The sequence below is a fragment of the Morone saxatilis genome, unplaced genomic scaffold (genome assembly GCF_004916995.1).
Source record: "Morone saxatilis isolate NCDOM2014 unplaced genomic scaffold, NCSU_SB_2.0 Contig20, whole genome shotgun sequence".
Lineage (NCBI taxonomy): Eukaryota > Metazoa > Chordata > Actinopteri > Moronidae > Morone > Morone saxatilis.
Genome location: NW_023339763.1, coordinates 845,433 through 854,771, shown reverse-complemented (window position 1 = coordinate 854,771; position 9,339 = coordinate 845,433). Strand labels below are relative to the sequence as shown.

The following is a 9,339-nucleotide window of genomic DNA, read 5'->3' as shown; positions in this document are numbered from 1 at the left end:
ATTTCTCAATACATGCTTTAAGGCTATGTTTACAGAGCTTCGGGGTGGGAAGGGCACCTTTCTGCCAGTTTCCGTAGTGTAGTGGTTATCACGTTCGCCTAACACGCGAAAGGTCCCCGGTTCGAGACCGGGCGGAAACATTATTTATATATGCTCCAGAACGTAATATAACTCTTTAATAAACGTCGTATTGTAATTTAGGCGTTCCTTCCCGGTGCTTTCTGGGCAGAACCGTCCGTTATTGATAATAAGATAATAATAATATGTGATAGCGGAATTTCCGATGCATCAGCGAACGCAACCTTCAGGGGTGTTTTATTTACAGGTTTTAGAGTTATGAATACTGATTAACATACTGCTCTGTTAACTGACTCTGACTCCGTGTTCTGTCTTTACTCTCAGACTGAGAAGATGTTGCAGTGAAGCAGTAACAGCAGCTGACACAGCTGGGAGTGTTTCTGGATTCAGTTCCTGACACAGGGCTCTTAACAGTTGGATGTCAACATGGACAGCATTGACGAATACATCTGGGAGCGGCGCATCCACCATGGGGTCAGACGCCAGAAAAGCTCAGTCCCGTTCCCAGAGTCGGTTACAATCGGGCTGGAGTTCAATGCGGCGGTGGCGAGGAAGGAAAAGTTAGATCGGTGTCTTCTGACAAACGCTGTGATGCTGGAGCTTTGGGATTTCGCCAAAACGGTGACAAAGTCGGAGATGTATTTCTTGTTCGAAATGCTGGAGTTCAACTTTGAACTCGGGTTGGACATGGACAGCGACAGGCAGTGCTACGAATACACAGCACGTGTTCACAACAAAATAAAGCAGCTGAAGGAACAAATCAAGATGAAACCTCACAGGTGGAAAGAAACATTTCCACTACCAGATCTAAACGTTATGATGACGGGGGAAGGGAAGGCGGAACGCTACTACCCGAAAAGGAACAAAACCGTGGATATTTCCGTCCTCACTGATGGCAGCAAGAACAGCAAGTCTTCAGAAGTTCTGAAGACAGAGAGTAACGGAGCCACGAGCAGTCAGCTCATTATAAAGAAACAAAGAGGAGTTGGACCAACAACTGATGCTTACCCTTTCTGTAAAGAACTTGGTGTGAGTCTGACCGTTCAACCAGATGACGCACCCAGACAGAAACTAGACCCAAACCTGGTGACCAACGGTGTGATGATGGAGCTGTTTCACTTTTCCAAAGGGCTTTGCGGAACACAGACTGGGATCATTCATGACTTGGTCACAGCGAACTTCGGTCAGGAGTTGGATAAAACAATATTCCGTACGCAATTAACCAGGCTGATGGAGCGAAAACATTCCTGCCCGACAGCGGAGGACAGGGAGGCTTTCCGAAAGGAGGCTTTCAAAGTTGAGACCAAGAAACGGCAATATAATGCTAAAAAGAGAAAAAGACTTGAAGTAGATCTCCAAGAACTGGAAAGCCTCACAGTGTCTGGTATGAGAAGTAGATCGCAGAGGATCAGGTACGATGAGGCAGAAGAAACCTGGCAGGATGGCAACCTGTCGTACATGTGTCCGGTTGACTTTGAGACAGAAATGCAGACAGGGACAGAGGCTGGATCAGAACAAACAAAGCTCGAAAGTTGTTTGACAAAGTGGTCAGTTTCTGTGGATGTAAAGCAGGAAGAGGAGGAAGTTTTTGTCTCTCCGGTGCAGCCACAGACTAATGGCCACCTTCATCCAAAGACTGTAAAACCGGTCTCAAATCTGTTCACTGAAGATAAAAATGAGGACATGAATGTAAAAACACCGAAACAGAAGTTGTGGACGAAACGTGCCGCTCGCTCGAAACAAATCCTGAAGTCTATCAGAGTTCACGACATGTTTGCCCGCTGCAGAGACATCAGTTTAGACTTTAATGTCGGTTCAGGCAACAAACAGAACCTGGACATACGACTTATCACCAACTCTGTGTTGTTGGAGGTTTATAAGTTTGCGATGGCGATGTCAAGGAGTTTACACAGTTTCTTATATGATGTTCTGAACAGCAACTTTAACCTTGTCCTCCAGGATGATCTGCATCGGCGCAATTTTATATATTACATCATAACGAAAGAAAAGTTTCTTCAGAACCACCCTAGGCGGAACGTGGAGTTTCTGAGCAGTCCCTTTCAGTTCCCTGAGGTTTACAACATGGTTGACGTGACCAGCGACTTCCAAACCGGCCAGGAAGTCAAGACGGAGCAGCAGACAAACTGCTATTTACAATCTACAAGCCAGCAGGCAGATACAGAGCCACACCCGTTCTGTCAAAAGTTGGGTGTCAACCTTTGGTTGACAGACGAACATCCGGCGAGCCAGAAGCTTGATCTGACTGAACTGACATCAGGCGCCATGCTCGAAATATTCTGCTTTGTCAGGGAGCTGTGCGGAGTGGTTCACGAGACGGTTAACGACATCCTCGAGCACAATTTCGATCTCGATCTTCAGAGCGGTGAGACAGAGGCCGCACGGGTGATCCAGAGATGGTTGGTGACTCAGAAGAACTGGAGAAAGCAAACCACATTATCAAAGGTAAATCGTTGGTTAAACAAAGTTGTCACACTGAACGGTCACCAACAGCTCAGTCCGCAACCACCAACTGGCAACGGACCTCTGGAGCATCTGGATCCAGAAGACGTGAAGCTGGAAAGAGAAATGGAGGATTTTAGTAAATATTCTCAAGAGGTGAACAGCTATCACATCTGCAAAGAAATAGGATTAGAACTCGACGTCAGCTCCAAATCAGAATCCAAAACAAAACTTGATTTGCGAGTGCTGACGAGGGGAGTCCTCTTTGAGTTGCACCGGTACATAGGACAAAACTGTAAGCGATACGTTCCCGCTCTGTACGAGATTCTGGAATACAACTTCGACCTGAGATCTCAGAACCATCGGAAGGTGGAGTTCGCCTGGTCCATCGCATCTCAGGTGATAGCCATGGTGGGAAAAAACGCCAGGAAGGGCGATTATCTAAACAAAGTGTTTGAGTTGCCCTTCGAGCTCTGCGAGTCCTCACAGATTTTCTGCAAAGAAGAGCCCCAGGAAGGCTTCGGCGAGCTGGACCTTAACGATAACTCGGACATCACATTTGTCAGAGAACTGAAGCCCGTGGACATAGAAGTGGAGGTTGAATAGAGTCGTAGCTCCTGTTTTCACTGTAGAAAATCAGTGTTCAGATTAAGTTTCATTTTGTGTTGATTCTGGCGACCCCTGTGGACTAAAGTTTTGTTTAATTGATTTCAAGGGGAATCTGACCGATGGCAGGCATCAAGAATAACTACATACATATTCTCTTTGATGATCTTTTCTTTTGTTTTGGTAAACTGTTACTTATGGGATGTTGCCATAATGTTATGACCACCTACCTGTAACGAGCCTCATTAAAAGGGAAGCCAATACGAGCCCTATCGGTAGATGATGTGTCAATAGAAACTCCTGGAAAACGGTTTCTTAATAAGAGATCTGCTTGTTGCTACATATGTACGTGTGGTCCATGTATGTTTCTGTTAATGTGTTAATGTTAATGGCTACGTAGCACGCCGCAGTCTGCAGAGTGGAGTGGTTGGTTTTAAAGCAGCAGAGTTGGTTGGTGACGAAAGCTGCCTCCAGATCTGCCAAGAGCAGAATTCAACAATTCATTTGATTATTTGGACCTGAATCAATCAACAACACTAGTAAACACCAACACACACACACACAGGTCTTAAGTGTTTAGATAAACTCCTCCCATCTTTATCTTCCCACATTCGTCACGTAAACACACATCAGCTGTTATTAAACTGTAAAAACTGTAGTGAGGCAGGTGTGTTTGTACCACCGCCTTCAGACGTGGACCAAAAGCAGCTCAGTACAAGCTTTATGTGACGAGGTTAAAGGTCAACGTGTCCTTGTTTTGTTGATACATATTATGTGAAGAGATGGAAGCTCCTGTCACAATAAGCAGATGAATGTCGGCCATTTTGTGGCTAATAAATGTATATTTTCAGTGCAAACATACATGTGGAAGAAAACACGCGTTCTGGCGTCTTCTTGTTTATATTTTGTTGTCAGAACTTTTCTAACTACTGCAAATTAAAACTGTCTTTAATGTCAGGTGTTTTTTTCCTTATTTTAGCTGTATTTTCATTATTTAACAGATTTTGCAGCTTGGTTTGCTCATAAAACCTGATGAATTGAGTCCTTAATGTTTCAGGACTAATCTAAAATCAGCAAATAATTAATTAAAGCTACTGTGAGTAGTCGCTCCCTAACTGCTGTTTTAGCAGGAAATACATCTGGTTTCTGATTCTTGGGAACGTCCAGACGCGAGTGGGTTCCTGAGGAGGAATAATGGGAAGAAGACATTATTAAGTTAGGAACCTGGAAGCTCCATAAACTGCAGCTTTAACTTTAATGACCAGAGGCTGCAGAGGGCCATCATAATAACAATTACACACTTTTCCCCGTTCAGTATAATTGATTACATAACTAATGCTGTACATTTAAAGTAAGTTAATGAAGTCAATTTGTATTTAAATCATTCAATTCAGATAGTGAAAATAATTAAATGAGACTCATTAACTTGATTTAATTAGCAGTGGATAGATTAGTTCATTCTTTCTGTCATTTCCTTCCCATCATGCTCTCTGTTGTGACTCATTCGTCTCCTGCTGCGAACACGGTTTCTCTGTTTGTAAATTAAACAGGTGTCACTAATTAGCTGAACAGAAAACAGGATTCTGTGATCAAATAAACCGAGTTTCCATCAGCGTCCACTAGATGGAGCCACAGGCGTCTTATTGCTCCATTGATAAAGCATTAAAGCAGCAGCAACAGTGTAGAAATGAAAAAGAAAGTAAAAAGCACAAAATGATTAATATTTAAAGTGTTAATAGAAAAAAAATATATATAATATCTCTCTCTGTCTCTGTCTGTGTCTCTCTCTCTCTCTCTGTCTCTCTCTCTCTGTCTGTCTCTCTCTCTCTGTCTCTCTCTCTCTCTCTCTCTTTGGTTCAGTCTGTTTTACGGAGCAACCAGAGCTGAACTGAACTGGGGACTGAATTAAAAATGGGCCAAATCACAGTAAATACCTGCCTCTTTCGCCCTCCACACTCACTGTGAGTGAGTCAGCCCTCAGACACACACACTCTCACACACACACACACACACACACACTGATTTTACTCTCTAAACTTTATTTTATCCACATTTTAAATGTTAACATTTAAAAACCTGAGTTTGGGGAGAGAAGAGAACAGAACAGATTTACTGATGTACTTTTATTACAGGTACATTATGACACCTGCTGCACTTCTTCTTGTTTTATTTCCCGCCTCCACTCCACCAGAAAGACCTAAAAATACAGAATAAAAATAGGAGCTGGCAGGAGTCTGACATCAGTGTCACATTACTGCAGGTGGGGAGCAGCAACGTCCTGCTGCTCTTTCTTTACACTGAAACAGGCTTTAAACAGATGTTCCTGTTCCCCAGAGGAGGAATCCTGTCTACACTGACGGTCCTCTGACTGTTCCTCTGGCGCCACCAGCAGGTCAAAGTTGTAACTTGTTAAATATCTCAGCATCGGCTGGGCGTCCATAATGGATGAAGAAGTTTTCACTGATGTTACGGAAAATTCCCATTTCAGGAATATCGCTCAGAGCATGAAACTTGTGAAAAGTGCAAAAATGTTTGGTTTGATTCTTATATTCAGGTGATTAAACACTAAACATGCCTGTAAATATTATATTTCTGACAATAGATCCTCCTCAATGTTACACACTGGACCAGTGGTTCCCAACCTGTGGGTCGGGACCCCCACTAGGGGTAGCCAAAGCTTCACAGGGGGTCTTAAGGCGTACTAGAAAACTTTATATCAACATTCATTCATTTCTTTGAAGAAAACTAAATTAAACTTATTTTAAAGTTTAATGTACACTCTAAAACCAGATAAGTTCATTTATTTGTTGAAACGGATTAAATTAAGTCAAACCAACTCCATTTTGTAACATTTTTGATCAAGTAGTTTAAGTCATTTTAAGTGACACTGACTTCATTTAGAATTTTATTTGTGTTGTGAAAAAAAGTATTTAAGAATGTTTTTAAATTAACCAATTAAGTTTGTGTAACTTAAAATTGTTGATGTGAACGGTTTTAACAGTTTTTTCTGAGTTAAGATAACTGAACACATTACAGTGTATTATTTAGTATTATTATTATCTACATTATTCTAATACAGCTTGTGTTCAGGTCAGGTCAGGGTGATTTACCGGAACAGAAAATAATAAATCATGGAGAAGTTATGGTTATAATGACCTCACCTCATCTGTCTGAACACACCTGATGGGTTCATTATGTGTGTGTGTGTCTGTGTGTCTGTGTGTGTGTGTGTGTGTGATATTGGTGCAGAGTGTGTATCTGACGTACAGTACAAACTGAAACAGAAAAACTCACCTCCCCAGGCACCGACGCTCTCCGTCCCCAGAGTGCCTCATCTGCACTGACATATGGACACGCACACACACACACACACACACTCATCACCTCTCCAGCTGCTCTCCCACACACTCCCCACTCATTCTCACCCTGATTCATAATCTGCTCAGAGACTCTCCACGCTCACCGCAGAGCTGTGACATAATCCGGTGGGACCAATGTCTGTCTCTCTGCAGCTCGTCCAAATATTTAAAAAAAGAAAACCTTTATTCGCACAGCGACAGAGGCTCAGTCTGCCTCGCTGCTACCTGCATGCAGAGCTTGTGGGATTTAGGGATTCACTCCACGACGTCTGCGTTTCACTCACATTTACAGACGTACATCCTGACAGTTTACAGCAGCAGCCAATCAGCAGCTGTCAAAGCTTTCATTTATCATTTTCACTTCATCTTCTAGAACTTAAGAATGTGAGGTCAGATCTTTGCTTCCTCATGCAATGTTAAACATCATCAGGAACATTTATTTTAACAAATGAATCTGTGATACCAGATTTCAACCATCTCAATGACCACTCAAACTTAATATAATTTATTTTTTACTTTATTTTAAGTTCTTTTCCAGTTTTTCATAGTACATGTCTGTATAAGTGTGTGTATGCAGTATATATATTCTCAAAATGTACTTATTATTTCTTCATCTGTTTCTGTTATTTATATATTTATTTTCTTTTATTTTGGAGGGACAGTTGATGAATGCTTGTATATTTATGTTAAAATGACTGAAGTTTATTAACCTGTTATATAATGGCAGAAATAAGAGAATAAAAGAGAATTCTATAAAATGTTTCTAAAATGATCAGTAAAACTCATGTGTGATCAATATTCACACACAGTGTATCAGCTGTTCTCTACTGTTATTGTTATTATTGAATATAATATGAAATATCTATCTATATAACATATAGTCAGTTACTCTGATAGAAACGAGGTTCCACTGGTTAGGGTCATAATCTTTAATCTGATCACGTTTTGACTTAATCTGAAAGTACCCACAGCTGTCAGATGAACAGGGGAGCATAAAGTGCAATATTTATATTTATATATACATTATAGATATATAAAGAAGCACAAAATGGAAACATTCAAGTAAAGTAGTTCAGATTAAACCCACAGACGACCTCTGGAGTGAGATCATACCGGCCCGCTGAGAGACGGACTTTCTAATATCTGCACTGACATGAAAGGAGCGTATGAGTGGAGACGGCTTCATTTCCTCCTCCTCCTCCTCCTCCTCCTCCTCCTCCTCCAGCGTGGCGAGCAGCCTGTAAGGAGGTCAGGAGTCAGCGTCTGTCACAGCTTCCCCACAATATCCCCATAAATGATCAGCGGATCATTTCAGGGAGAGGAACTGCAGAGAGAAAGAAACAGACAGCTGAGTCCAATGTTTTTCATCTGACGTTCCAACTCATTAAATCTGTATGTTAGTGTCCTCGGGCTGCTAGTTACTGTGGTTACGGCGAGTTGGCTGATGTTTTTTTTCCGTTGTGGATGTAAGTTCATCGGCTTTGTTGTCCGCGCCGAAGCTGGACTGCGGGCGAAAGAACAAGAAGATCCTTCATGTGAAATGTGCTCGTTAGCCGTCTGCCTCGGAGCCAAATGAGAGGATCAGTTTCATCTCTGCGTGTGGTACAGAGACGGGATTAGCCTAGCTTAGCACAAAGACTGGAAGCAGAGGGAAACTGCTAGCGTAGCTCCATAAAAAGATTAACAAAGAGAGTTTATGTGATTTCTGGGAGATTATGATCTTCTTAGGATCAGTAAACGTCACTTTAACCCAAAGATCAGAAAAAAATAACTTTATTCGTCCCTCTCAGTCTGCACAGTGATTGGTCATTATTCGTAGCTCCGCCCCCTCCTCCCGTAACTTACCGTAAACCAGTTTAACTGAGTATAAACCAGTTTAACTGAGTATAAACCAGTTTAACTGAGTGTGAACCAGTTTTAAAAGTGGTCCATTGTGAATGTGACGTGTCTGTGAGCCAATCAACAGGAGGGAGGGAATGGGAAGCTGTTGTCATGGAGACAGAGTTTCAGTGTGTGTGTGTGTGTGTGTGAACAGGAAGCTGCAGTCAGTTGCATTTTTTCATTTACGTTGATGAAGCTCTCCTCTCCTGTCTCCTCAAGTTTCCTCTCCTCTACTTTCCTTTACTCTCATCGTCTCCTCCTCCTCCTCCTCCTCCTCCTCCTTCCTATGTCCTCATTTCAATTTTTACTTTCCTCTCTTCATCTCTCATCCTCTGTCCTTTCCTTCAGCCACCTCTCCTCCACCCTCGATAGCTTCCTCTCTCCTCCTCTCTCGTTTCCTCTCCTCCTCTCCTCCTGTTATATAACTCCTCCTGTCTTGTGGAGGCGTCTTATATAAGCACTGAGGATTAATTCCTTTTTATTAAGACAGTGGACAAACTGTGTGTGTGTGTTACATTCACCTGTTCCTAACTTCCTTTCAGTCTCTCCACTGTCACCTCCTCTATCTCTCCGCCTGGTCTCTTCCTCCTCCTCCTCCTCCTCCTGTCCTCGGCTCCTCTTTCCTTTCTTTTTCTTCTCTCCAGGTTTGAGCAGAAACTGGACTCAGGGAGAACCGATGTGGGTCCTAGACCTTCAACAGTTTATATGACAGACAGAGCTTCTGTCTGCGAAGTGTCTTAAACCTGTATTCTATGTTATGTCCAGTAGGGGGCAGCTTCACTGATTGCAATAACACACAGATACCATTCAGTCTTATGGAGAAATGAGTTGACTTTTCAGTTTCCTGATGAGTTTCTGTTCTCAGTCTCTAGTTTCAGTCTTCTTCCATACAGCATGATGTTCATTTAGTAACTGATGGTCCCATTTAGAGTCAAACAGACCATAAAGCAGGGGA

The 9,339-nt window shown here is 42.3% G+C and overlaps 1 non-coding gene across 1 annotated transcript; it reads left to right on the top strand.

Annotated features, from left to right (window-relative positions):
• The first annotated feature begins 67 nt into the window (after positions 1 to 67).
• Positions 68 to 140, top strand: trnav-aac. Its single transcript has one exon. It is a non-coding gene; the product is annotated as a tRNA-Val (tRNA).
• Positions 141 to 9,339: the final 9,199 nt, after the last annotated feature.